Source organism: Apis mellifera, linkage group LG9, assembly GCF_003254395.2.
Source record: "Apis mellifera strain DH4 linkage group LG9, Amel_HAv3.1, whole genome shotgun sequence".
In the NCBI taxonomy this organism is placed as follows: domain Eukaryota; kingdom Metazoa; phylum Arthropoda; class Insecta; order Hymenoptera; family Apidae; genus Apis; species Apis mellifera.
This window is the reverse complement of record NC_037646.1, coordinates 8,687,796-8,701,539: the sequence shown is the minus strand read 5'-3', so window position 1 is coordinate 8,701,539 and position 13,744 is coordinate 8,687,796. Positions and strand designations below refer to the sequence as shown.

The window sequence follows — 13,744 nt, the reverse complement described above, 5'->3', positions numbered from 1 at the left end:
TAACCGCACTTCGGCTTCATCCGTTCGCAAAGAATTTCCACAGGCGAGATTCGATAAGGGAATTATTTAGTCCGGTGGCAAACCGAAAGGTTAACAAGATAATTCTATCCCGTGAAGCCAGTGCAACTTGGAAGCGGCGCGGGTTCGTAACCTACTTTCGGCATAACTTCGCGTTTCTATTTAACCGGGCAATATTGTTCCAAGTTCGAGCGATGATCATCGAATAAGAACAGGACGGACGATGATAACAATCGAACAAAGATCGTTCCCTAATTTGAAGAAAATTGTTTTAAATTGCCACCGGAAATTGCGGATCGCCGTAAAAATTTGTATGCCGTGAAATTATAGAAAATTTCTAAATTTTACAACACCGTAAGGATGGAAAACGAGTGGAGTGGGGCCAATTGCGAAAATTTTCGAAATAATTGGAAAGTAAAAGTCCGAACAATTGCGTGTCCAAAAATAGGAAACAATTAATTATAAACCTCCAACGAAATTTTTCTTTCGCGATTTCAGAGGAGGAAAAAAAAAAAAATAATCGCCGTTCACGGTGAAAATATCACGCTGCTCCGAAGTCAAATATTCAACGAGGATGGAGAAGAAAGCGTGTCTGCGTTCAATGATCCTCGAGAAAGAAAGAGAAAGAGAAAAAGAAAGAGAAAAAGAAAGAAGAAGAAAAAGATCGTCGATTCCTCCGTTGGAAGAGAGTCTCATTTGTCGGAAAATATTCGGCGAACGAACTTGTGACACAAATCCACGATCAAAGAGCCTCGTTAACGACAAACGTACGTGCACCGGCACCGGCCCCGCTGAATATTCGGGGCTCGAGGATCGGAATTGTGTTAACCATCCGCTGTTTTCCTTTCACATTCAAATTACTCTGGCCAAGCTTCGTTACCTGAATCATTTCGTCGTCTCCGCACGAATATGCCAGGCGAATAATAGTCGTCGATTGTCGTCCCCGGAAAAGAAGCGAATGGCGCCGTATGCGCTACGGAACGAAAACGATTTGCTAAAGTTTCGAAAACGAAGAAAGCAAAGCTTTTACAAAGTTCGTGGGAGGGAAGAATATTTGCGAGAGGAACGAACGACGCCACTCTCGACGAAATTTCGACGATTTCGATACTTGTAATATTTTTATTAAACCACGATAATTTAACTTCACGTAACGTATGCGTTGTTGTCTCGAAGAGAAGAGAATGGCAACTGGTAGAACTCGAGAAATCTGAAAGTTTTCTAGTAGATTCGAAGCATTTTGAAATTTTCAAATAACGAATACGAGAGGTAAAAAAAAAAGAAGAAGAAGGAAATCAATAAGAATCGTACGTACGTGTCTAAAAAAAAGAGAAGAGAATGGCAACTGGTAGAACTCTAAAAATCTGAAAGTTTTCTAGTAGATTCGAAGTATTTTGAAATTTTCAAATAACCCGTCGAATACGAGAGATAAAAAAAAAAGAAGAAGGAAATCAGAGAATCATACGTACGTATCTAAAAAAAAGAAAAGAGAATGGCAACTCGTAGAACTCTAAAAATCTGCAAGTTTTCTAGTAGATTCGAAGCATTTTGAAATTTTCAAATAATACGAATACGAGAGGTAAAAAAAAAAAGAAGAAGAAGAAGGAAATCAGTGAGAATCGTACATACGTGTTTAAAAAGAAGAGAAGAGAATGGCAATTGGTACAATTCGAGAAATCTGAAAGTTTTCTAGTAGATTCGAAGTATTTTGAAATTTTCAAATAACGAATACGAGAGGTAAAAAAAAAAAAGAAGAAGGAAATCAGTGAGAATCGTACGTACGTGTCTAAAAAGAAGAGAAGAGAATGGCAACTGGTAGAACTTTAAAAATCTGAAAGTTTTCTAGTAGATTCGAAAAAAAAGAAGAAGAAGGAAATCAGAGAGAATCGTGTCTAAAAAGAAGAAAAGAGAATGACAATTGGTAGAACTCGAGAAATCTGAAAGTTTTCTAGTAGATTCGAAGCATTTTGAAATTTTCAAATAACGAATACGAGAGGTAAAAAAAAAAGAAGAAGAAGGAAATCAATGAGAATCGTACATACGTGTTTAAAAAGAAGAGAAGAGAATGGCAATTGGTAGAACTCGAAAAATCTGAAAGTTTTCTAGTAGATTCGAAGCATTTTGAAATTTTCAAGTAACGAATACCAGAGGTAAAAAAAAAAAAAAAAAAAAAAAGAAGAAGGAAATCAGTGAGAATCGTACGTACGTGTCTAAAAAGCGGGAAAGCTTTTCGGTGGGAATCAAAGGGCTTTACGAAATGGAGAACGCGGCGAGTTCTCTATCATTTTGTTGAGACGCGTGTGGAATAGCGGATCGTTAGAAGGTGTTCGGGGGCGAACGAAAAAAGAACGGCGCGGCAGGGGGAGAGAGAGGCAGAGGCGCAACGAAACAAACTCGTAAAACAAGCGGCGAAAAAGGAGCCGGTTGTTATTTTATGGTCGAAACCCGCGCTAGGATTCACAGTCACGCATCGTGATTCGCCTCTTGATTCACGGGGAAAGAAACGGAAAGCATTGTTTCACTCTCACGGCCGAAACTGGTTCGCCCCGTTTCGCGTTACCAACGAATTGGATCGCAATGCGACACGCGCTCCCCTTTCCAATTCCAATTCCCGTGATTTCCCGTCGAGCTATACACCACCGTTTATTAACCATTTTATCATCGTGAGAAAAAAAAGAACGGGGAGGTAATAATATTTGAAACGAAGCATCGGCCAAATTTTCTTTTCTTCCTTCCCTGAATCTAAAATGCGGAAAATAATTAATTCCTTTTGAAAAAGTCCTTTTGAATTATCGGTTAAAGAGCGATTGACGTTGTCAGTTTTCTTTTTTCAGGGGTGAAAAAAAGGAGGGAATGGAAATTGGCGAAGAAGACGGTTCGAGTTTCCTCCATCGGGCGGATTTTTTCGCGAGCTGGATGTTGGCGCGCATTTCCGCGCTTTTCCTTTCTCGATTTCCACGAGAGCCGAGAGCCGCTCGTTTCGAAACGCTCGTTTGCCGATCACGTAAAGATAACGTGTCCGTTAGCCAAGCCCCGCAACCTGCATTCGAATGAACGGAAAAATGAGAGCCGCGTCGAGAGATAACGTTCTTCCTCTTTCACGTGCAATATCGTATTCTCACGAACAGGCAACCGACCAATGAATGGAATGGTTAGAAAGTTCATTTGCAACTTGTGCATTTTTTAACGCGCCTAACAGGCGGCCGTGATTCCTATCCGCAGGAAGATTATCCTTCTTCTGTCGGTCTTTGTTCCCGCGATCGAGGGATCATGATGAACGAGGTTTGGCCTCCTTTTTTCTTTCTCTTTTTAATCGAGACGCTGATATCATTCGATTCGCGAGCACGAGGTGATGTGGACGAATTGTAAAAATATTTGTTGGAAAAGTAACGCGGGATCTTTTTAAAAGTCCTTTTGAATTTCACACGAGAAATGTTCGCGTTGCAATTGTGATGGACAGATTTCGAGTGATTCTACAAATTATATATGACTATATAAGAATATAAATGTAAGAAGATAAAAATAAGAAGCGATTGAAAGATGTAATTATAGACGAGAGAGGAAAAAAAAAAATTTTAACCTCACTATTCGTTGTATCCCATATTATATTCAATTATTTCATTATAGGACAAGGTTCGAAAGCCTTGGATAAAGTGATTCTTCGATCACTTTTATCATTTTCTTGAGATTTTCTGAATCTCGTTTATCTCCATATTTTCCATAAATAAATGAAAAAAAAAAACTTCCGAGGGGTTAGGATGAGTGGGAGTGCTCGCGAGGATGGAGGAAGGAGTTGAAAACCTCTGCCTCTCGGAAACAATGGAGACGTTAATCGTTCTTATCGAGGGATCACCATAAATGAGAAAGAGTGCGAAACCGGTACGTAATTAACAATTAAAGAGATACGTGTCTCTCTGGCATCGTTGCAACTGGCACTCGTTTGCAATCTTGGGAGAACCCGAGAGAGACAGAGAGATAGATAGAGAGAGAAAGAGAGAGAGAGACAAGCCTTTCCGCGTATCGTTTCAAGAGCGAATTTAATTAACGATCGCGCAGGCAAATTGCCGGGGTCCTCGTTTTTCAATTACACGCGATTCCTCGTAATTCAATTTATCTTTCGACGAACGACACGAGAAGAAAGAGAAGAATTTCCCCTTTAATACGAATTCGTTAATTAAGATTTCTCACTCTTCACGCCACCATCATTCTCTCCTCAACTTGTTTAAACGTTAAGAATCGATCCTTCCTACTCACCTGTTTGAGCTACTGCCTGCGCTTCGCTCTCACAACGTCTCTCCCTTGCAACTTGAACTCTCTGCAACAGAAAGAGGATCGTACATGGTTAAAACATCATCGAATCATCCAATTCTTATTATTAATTTTTTTAAGCTAACAAAACTGCAACTCTCCTAAGGAAGATAATTAAAACCAAAAATTGTTGGAATTCGCGAAATTATAATACAAATTTCTCAAAAAAGGACAGAAATAGAAGAATTAACTCTTCTCCGATTACATTTAATATTTCTGATCCCATTATTTCCAATTCTTCGTCTTTTCAAAACTGTTCGATAAATTTCCACGAGAACAAACTTTTCAGTTTCGAGGAAAACTGGTAGATAGCGAAAAACGACGGTGAACTCGGCTAAACTTCTTGGCGCCAAAATAGCGATCTGTCTACGGCGGTGGCGCGATAATGAGATAACTTAATTTTCCTCGAGCAAACACATAGATCAACGACGAAGGGAGGGGGGGAGAGAGAGGATTGTGTCCGGCGCGTAAAATACAGCGGCCGAGCAGCGTTGAAAGCTGTGTTGAAGGTGCGGGGAGGGGGAGGTAGGTGCAAGCTTGTAATTCACTTTGCCGAGTCGAGTCTGATCTGGCAACGAGAGCACGTTCCTTCCAACTTGGGAGGATACCTCGCGTGCCTCGCCCGAAACGTCGATGGCCGACTCTTCATTTACATAACATTCTTCGATCATCCTGCTCCTCCTTTCTTTCCTTTTCCTTCTTCTTTTTTTTCCGCTCGAATTCCGCGAGGAAGGGGAGGAGTTCGATTCGACTCGGATCATCAAAAGCTCGCGTGATTTCCTTCCGAGACGAAATGAGAGAAATTTCTAGGAGCTCAGCTCCTAGACTCGTTTCGCAAATTCGATTATTTATTAATTCGAAACGAATCGTCGAAACCGTGCAGGTTTTAATTTCTGTTTAAATTATTATTGCTAACATAATAATATTTTTCGGCGAATCGTATTGAATCGCGCACGATAAATTGTGGAAGAAATTCTACGCTTTCATCGATACTTGGCTCGGTTTAACGACTTGGCACGGGAGACTTGTCGAGGCTGCATAATAATCCTAGTTTTACTGTTACTCCTATATGGCGGTAAATAACGGCGGTATAGGTTCTTCTAATAGGAACGAGGCGAAATAATAGGAGGAGGAAACGATATTGTTCGCGAATTTTTTATGGTTCCACGTTTGAAAGAAGAGCGATGAGTTGTCGCGAGGCGAAAAAAATAAAAAAAATTCGAAGCGCTCGTTAGAAAACGAGCATAAACCTAAGTAACGCGAAATCCAAGGAACGAGAGAAGGAATGAGAGAGAAAGAGAGAGAGGGAGGGAGGCAGGTCCCGTGACGATTCCACGAACGAAACGAGCATCTCCTACGCGTAAGAGGGTCTCGAGCGAATAGCGAGTATAATAAGCAAAGAAGGCGAGTTCCCCTCTCTCCCTCCCTCCCTCCCTCCCTCCCTCCTCCCCCGCGGGGTTACTGGTCTACGAGTCGCGAAATTGGACGACTCGTCGTTGAAATTCGTCGGGTGGAGAACAATCCAGAGAGAGTTGTACGCCAGCGTGGCATGGAAATAGCGGGGACCGTATGGAACAATGGGAGCAGGATAACAAAGGCGCCTAGACAAAGCTGCGCGAGTCTCAAAGAAGTGGAACCTGACAAGGAATGTTCCGCGGGAAAAAATTGACTTCCCATCGAAAACGGGATGGGATATCTATCTATCCATCCATCTATCCATCTATCTATCTATCGGCTAAGCATGGCCAAAATGGTCGACCAACAATAAGAATGGTATCCAACAACGAGGAAAAGCTGGTAATATAAAGATCTGTGAGGAATAGAAAGAAGAGATAGAGAGAGAGAGAGACTTGTGCAAGATCTAGAGAACGAGAACACGGTGCGATCGTTGGTTGTTTGCTTGAGGTGCACAAGATAAAGAGAGGAAAGCATGAAAGCATGAGGCTTACACAGAGGACGGAGACCAGAAGATGGGATCTGACGAGAAGAAAGAATCCAAATCCAAAAGTTGGCGACGTAGCTAGATGGACGACGATGACGATGGGGAGGAAGGCATCGCATCGACGGCACGAGGATTAACGGCAACCCCCCCTCCCGAACTAGAGAGAACTTGTTTCCTCTTCCTCTTCCTCTTCCTCCTCCTCCACCTCCTCAGTTTACAGAACTGTCTCGGACGATGCTGTCCGCTCGATGTTTCTCGGCGATTGTTTCTGGGTCCGAGCGGCCTCGAACTGGTCTCTTATCCCCGGTATCGCCCAATCAAAAAACCGGCAGCGCACCGTACGCCGATTGGTCGACTACGGCCACCGTGAACACTGTAATTGGTCAATCGGGCCGAGTCACCCATGGTTACCGTTTGCCTCAACAATATCTACGGTCGATATCACCACCTTGACTACCCTGGCCTGCCGCGCGTTACCTTTCTCTCCCTTACGTTTACGTTACGTACTCCGTGCTATATAACGCCGTCTCGCCCGCAGCCCCCTCCCCTCCTCCTCCTCCTTCGCCCCCTTTACCCCTTTCACGCACCCGCCCGCGATTAGCGCCTATAACCTCGGGCTAGAATCCTCGAGGGCAACCGCTTCTTCTTTCCTCGCTGTCACCCTCCCCCTCCTCCCGCCAAGGGAACGTAAGAGACCACGTCGACAACCCTCCGGTGTCGCGACCTTTGTGACCTGTGGAGGAGGGGGACAGAGGGCGGGTCGGAGAACATTTTCGCCGATCGAATTCGACTTCGATTCCTTCCCTCCTTTGGAAAAATTTGAAATTTGAGAAAGGCAATTGGGGAATTATTTTTAAGAAAAAGGGAACGAGAAGAAGAATACGAGAATCTTAAGTATCTCCAAAAAATCGTTTCTTAAAAGAAGATTGATCAATCGATCGACGGATGATGGAAAGTGATTCCAAGTTTCTATGTGAATTTAATTTCACCGAAAACGAGGATGCAAAAAGTAGGGGAAAAGCAAATGCGCGTGGAGACGTTGGATAAGTACATTGAAATTCGACCGTGTTCGCGTGATAAATTATCCCGTGATAGTAGTCGGTCGAATCCATGACCATGAACCATATCGTTCTATATTCGGGCGCAGACTATTTTCGTCCGACCGATCCATCGGCTCGATTTTTTCGCGATTCGTGAGCTGAAAATCCCCAGGGAAGCCCATTTGTCACGGAAAAAAAAGAAAAATTCGTTCGCTTTGGGCTTCGTCAAAATCCACTCGGGCGTTTAAGCAGGGATCTGCGACTGTTTCCTTTCGTTTTCCTGTACGACCGATTCCTCGATCGAAATTATTTCTAGAAAGAAAGTATCGAATTTTCCAAAAAATGTATCCCTCCTGAGATATTTCCAATTCCCCGAAATATCTTTTTTTTCATACTCGAAAGGAAAAATTCAAATCAGTATCGCAGATTCGATTTATAGAGTATAAAATCGAACGAGCGATCGAATTCTTAATTATTGGAGAGAATAAGATTCCAATAACTGTGGTAGAGAGAAATTTGAGAACGAAGAGGAGTGGGTCTTCCTTGATCGGACAACGTTTCTCTTCGTTGTTGCCCGATCGAGAAACTGAACAAAACTGTAGATCAACAAAAGATATTCCGTGATTATTCCATTGGAATAACAACCGCGTAAATTGGGTTAATTAAATTTCTAAAAAAAAAAAAAGAAGATAAACAAATAGCTTAAAGTTGGGATAAACTGGGAGGATTTTTTTTTTTATCGAATTCCATCTCTTCGGCAACAAGTTTTTCCGTATTTTTTTAAATGCGTTTCCACGTTGGAGAAGATCCGCAGAAAATTTATCAAATTAATTATGCCAGCGGAGTTTTCGATCGTAAAAGCGACGCCCCGTCCCGTGGTTTTTCAGCGGCGTGTTTTTCAACCGAGAGGAGGAAACGATCCTGAGAAGAAATGGCGGAAGCGAACCGCGAAGGGATAACAATGCGATGGAAGAACGGGCAGAGCAGAGAGGCTGATGACCGGAAAAGGGTGAACGAACGGAAATCGCTAAAGTTACTTCTGAGAGAAAGGGTTCGAGGGGGGGGAGGCAAGGATTGAGAAAGAGAGAGCACGAAAAAGCGCGAAAAAGGAGGGAAGTAAGGAAGAGCTCAGAAGAAGAATTTATAGTTAGTTCGGTCACACTTTGCGCCGTAAGCGTAAAACACGGAGAGGAAGAAGAAGGGAAGGAAAGGAGACGAAGTGGTGCGATATATATATATACGATGGGTCGAAGAGAAGTTTTTAAAAGTAAGATCCGAGAGATTCTTAATTGAAATTTGAACAAATCTTGCAAACATTCTCTTCACCAACTTGTAACCATCTCTCGGTAAACATCTTTCCATCTCCTTCGCTATTAAAAGCTACGTTAAACCGTACAAGCGTCATAACTCGTCGCGAATGTTGTCGCGATATTCCATCTTCCATCTACGAGAATAATGAAAAAAAGGAAAGAAAAAGAAGAAGGAAAAAGAAAATTGCCAGCATCCAATTGCGATACGACTGTGCGCAAAAGCAACGCACATCGGTGAAGAAGAACGAAGAGACGAAGCGCGTGTGTTTTCGCATGGAGCTCGTGAAGTTACACGAACGGGAAGAAGACGAACAGGTCTATTGTCCCGCGCGGAGAGTCCATCGTCGTCCTCGCGGAGCCGGTTCTCTTCGAAGTTGGAAAAAAAATGTTGGCTACGCGCGGGGGTGGGGACGAATCGACAGGGAAGAAATAGTGGCCGCGGTTAACTCTCTGTGGTGGCCAATCCAAGGAAAACCGTGGAGAGGATCTCTCTCACGGCCCCAAACCCATCTTTCGACCGCAGAATCGTACGATTGGAGAATCGTGCTGGCGAGAGGGGGAGAATTACGAGATAGGACCGCTATTTCTATTCCACTGGTTCCGTTTCTTTATTGTTGCTTATTGCGTTCTCGCTTTGCGCGCCTCTCGACAGTAGTACTAGAAATTTTTTACATCCTTGTAAAATCATCCGAGTTATTTTAAGGATATTTTAAGGATGCCAGTTGGGCGAAACTTTCGATGAACAACGGAAATGCGTGTTGTCAAGGACACGCACTTTTTTGAGAATCACCAGAGATTATCATTCGTACTATTCTTCCTTCGTCTTCGATTCTTCAACTTTATTCATTACACCGTAAAAAAATAAAGAATTTCCCACACAAAATGAATTAAATGACGCGTAAATTTGAAAGGATTACTTAACAACGATATTCGATGTTCGAATCAATCCACCCCCGACTCTCGCTCTCCTTTATCCTCCCTAATCGTTTCGTGAAAGAGCCTCGTTCATTAATCGCATTTCTGTCGCGGCCGAAAAGTTAACCAACCGGCACTCCCCCCTCCGAACTTTGTACAGGTTTTAAGTCAATTTCCTCGGCGCGTTCCGCCGATCCTTGCCACCCTTGGAATCCTCCCCATCTCCGACCTCTATTTTCTTCGCCGCCCCTAATTCTCTTCCCCGAGAGAGGGCATTAATCGTCCGAGAATTCGAGGCAAAAGTTACACCCAGATTTCAAAGCAATTTTCTTATCACCCCAGATTTTTCCTCCCCTTCCCTTCCTCATCTATCTTCTCTTCTCTTCGATCCACCTCTTCCCCCTCCAAAATACGTTCCAAAATATTCCAATCCGATCTTGCGCTCCTTTTCTTTTTTTCTTTCACTCTTTCTATTCTCTCGCGCATAGAAAATCTTGAAAAACAGTCGTGCAAAAAAATACGATGAAACAACACGTACGAGTTGCAATTGGATCGAAGGTGGAAAATAGAGAGCGGTTATGGTAGCGGAGTCTATTCGTGGTATCAATATTTTACGGGAGCACGTTCCTCCATCGATCGCAGCTTCTCTGCATAATTAATCGCGCGCTTCATCCGTTCGCTCGTGCCACCCACCCTCTCTCCCTCTCTCTCCCCTCCTGCTCCCCGCTTCTTTTATTCTCCCTCGCCGCCGCGGCCAATCTTACGAATCGAATAATCCTCCGCCGCGGGTTAAATGGATTTCGATCGATTCTAAACACTCCCTCCCCCCTCCTCGAGTACGTGGTTTCTTTCTCTCTTCCCTTCTCTCCTTCCTTCCTTTTTTTTTTCGAATATAGAGAATCGCCTTTGTATCGCCAACTTAATTCGCGTTATTGCAAATGCACAAAGCATAGAGAGGCCGTGGGAAATTCCTTTTGCGTACACGATCGGGATAACGGTTTAAAAGTATTATAAACTTTGTAAAGGTACCCCGTTGGTCGGGGGGTGGTAGTTTACTCGAGTGGTGTATCGGAACGAGTTCTTCCGATTCTTCTTCAAAGTTTCGCGAAGTATAACTTTGACATTGTTAACGCTCGTGTAATTAGGATAAATGCGATTCGCTTGGAGAGCCGACCTTTCGAAATAAAAAAATTTAATTCAAAAATTGACGATCATGTTGGCACCGATTATACGAATTTATAGTTAAATTTTCCTCGAGTTCTATCGATTTCGTGAATTCTTGTTAAAAGAGAAGAAGTAAGAATATTTTCCCATTGTTGGGATGTATAAATTAAAAAATCGGGCGGAATTTGAATCTGACGATCGACAAGGAAGAAGTGGAGCGGGATTAAAAGAGATCGAAGGGCTTAGGAAGAGAATTAGGAAGGAAGTCGTAAGTCGATAGAGGAACGTGACACAGGAAGAAAGTGCTGATCGAAAGGATGTAGGGAAGGCGTTTTCGCAAGCCCAAGTTCAATATTTAAACGCGGATAACCCGAAAGGGGGATGCACAGACTCTAAAGGTCTTCCTCTGAAGGAGTGATGCCACCGAACGAAAACCAATGAATAAATTGGATTCCAGGCTTCGATCGTTCCAGGATTCGGCCGCGTTCACGGATCGATCCGAGTAGTACAACGATTCTATTTTCTGCCGATGACGTTGATTTCTCTTGCAAATAACCCCTTTTCCCATTTTCTTCCTTTCTCTTTTCTTTTTTTTTTCGAGACGAAACCCATCATCGCTACCATTTACGCGACATTCAAAATTGTACGTAACGCAACAATATAGGAGGAGATATATCTCGTATAATATATTTATCGATTTGCATATTCATCGCCGTGTCACCCCTCGGTTCTAACACGTTTCATTTGCACAAATAATTTCGTAATCGTATGAAATTTAATACATTGTGTGCCTCCTATTTGATCCTTCCGTTTTCGCGGAATGAAAACGTCACGTGTACCGTTTCGCAAAAAAAAAAGGGGTAAAGGCGCTGTCGAGAACCAATTATTGGTCTCGAAACGAAATTGATCGAAGAAGGAGGGTGAGAGAAAAAGAGAGAGAGAGAGAAAGGTTTCAATATTAAATTAGAAGAAACAAAGAGAGGGAGGAGATGTTGCCCCCGTGACGTTAGATTACCACCTTTCGGGGTGGTAATGCAGGTGTCGGTTGAGTGCCGTGCGCCAGTCTGGCCGGCAGACTCGAGAGAGAGTACGTGAACTCTTGCGGAGCGTGCAACACGCTGCGAGCTAATTGCACGGCGGGAAAAAAAGGAGAGAGAGCCAGCAGGTCCGAGTAGAGCAGGCACGAGGCGGGGGAGGGGAGGGATATGAATACAGAGGGAAAACCGGCGCCGAGAATAAAAGACGGGGAAATGATAGAAACAAGGTGAAGGAGAAAGAGAAAGAGACGGGAGTAAGAATGGCAAACTACTGTGGGACGATGCATCTGTCCAAGCATATTTGATATCCACCCTCTCCTCCTTCGACTTTCCTCCGCCTCTTCTTCCTCCTCCGCTCCCCTCCGCCTATGCAACCCCTCGCCTGCCCTCTCTTTCTCTCTCTCGAGCTTCCTCCTTTCTCTCCCAGTATCCACGATGTGTACGTATATACGTATATATATAGATATCATCCCCAACCTGTCTCAAGTCCGCGTCACTCTGTCGCGAAATACTCCCCGAAGCGGAGAACGGCAGTTATAGAAATGTATCGGGGGTAATTTTAGAGGGGAGGGTGAGCGAAGCACAGGTCCTGCGCAGGGGGTGGTTCAACGATAGAAAGAAACTTGGACTTTAATTTTCTTTTCCCCGTTGGAAATCGAACCGAATCGAGCGAAAAATTGCGTCTCTTAACGGGACCTTTCTTCCTTTTACATATATATATATATAAATATTTCATTTTTACTCATTTTAAGGATTCTTTTACGAATTTTTCGAAATCGAAACTTATCTCTTTTTTAATTTTATCGGTGAACGAGAGGAACGCGTGAAAATATTCGTTTCGATGATGTTAATGGGTGGGAAACGATCTATTACGGGACGGGTAATAATTAGGGGAATACAGGAGCGAAATAAGATTACACAGGTTCCAATTGCCGGCTAAATGCTCGCGATGCGGCTCGATCGATACGAGGGCGAACAATGCGAGGATGCCGCGTAATAACACGGCAGGTTTACGCGTTTGTATAACATCGGATGTATATATATATATATATATATATATCTCGGCATATATTATACTTGCGAGTATACACCATAGTCGAAATTACGCTAAGTGGCGTAGAAACGGTCCGACTGGATCTATTAATGATAAATTAGGTGAAACGGGAACAGCATCCCCTGTTATCAACACGATGACGCGCAATCACGAGAAACAAGTCGCGATAAGCGCCTCTCTGGTTAATTAGAGAGATGGAACGGGAACAAAGAGGGTGTCAATGATCGAATGGCAATTGGGCGCATTATCATTGATTACGCGAATATCCAATCGAACGAATCCGTCTATCGTTAACCCCCTTCCTATCGATCTCCTATAATAAAATTCTAGATTAATCGTATCGAAAAGAAATGAAAAAGGAGAAACAAAACTTGCGTACACTCTGTGCTTCTGTGAAAAGTGTTTCTGTAAATGTAAACGGTGTTATTACATCTTATTAACCGTCTGGAAAAAAAAGATGATCCATGAAACCGCAAACAGTTACGATCGATACACGATGGAATAAGATTCGTAATTAGGTCTACACCTATTCGAGAACGCATCGAGCCATTAATAATCAACGATCTACTAATAAACACGCGGTAAATCAAAGGCGTATCGACGCACAGGCTATTACTCAAGAGATCGCCCCGTTCTCCGGTGAAACGATTCATTCGCTGCCACAATTATACACACACGCCCCGTTACGAAACGTTAGCCAACAGAGAAAAACATTCTTCACGGCGTACGTATCGCCATTTTCATCTTAAGCTGTACGGTGTAGCGTAATATCGAGGATTGGCCGATTGCGAGATGGACTTCGAAAGAAGAATACGCGACCCTGACCATTTTTTTCTTTTTTCGTTTCGCCGCCTGTGCATCCGCATCATTCGATGTTGCAATTTTCTTTCTTCTTCTTTTTCCCCTCGAAAATTCCATGTATAAATTCTCTCCGAGTGCGGATTCTAATTCACGGTCAG

The 13,744-nt window shown here is 43.2% G+C and overlaps 1 protein-coding gene across 3 annotated transcripts in view; it reads right to left on the bottom strand.

Moving 5' to 3' along the window:
• Window positions 1-13,744, bottom strand: part of LOC409007 (heterogeneous nuclear ribonucleoprotein K) — a 91,289-nt gene that overhangs the window by 64,238 nt on the left and 13,307 nt on the right. For 2 of the 3 annotated variants that reach the window (XM_006561820.3, XM_006561825.3), the window contains exon 2: window positions 4,270-4,330. The gene's annotated coding sequence lies outside the window, so the exon portion shown is untranslated. Of the gene's footprint in view, window positions 1-4,269; window positions 4,331-6,272; window positions 6,540-13,744 lie in introns of those variants that run through there. The other variant, XM_006561821.3, reaches the window with a different exon arrangement.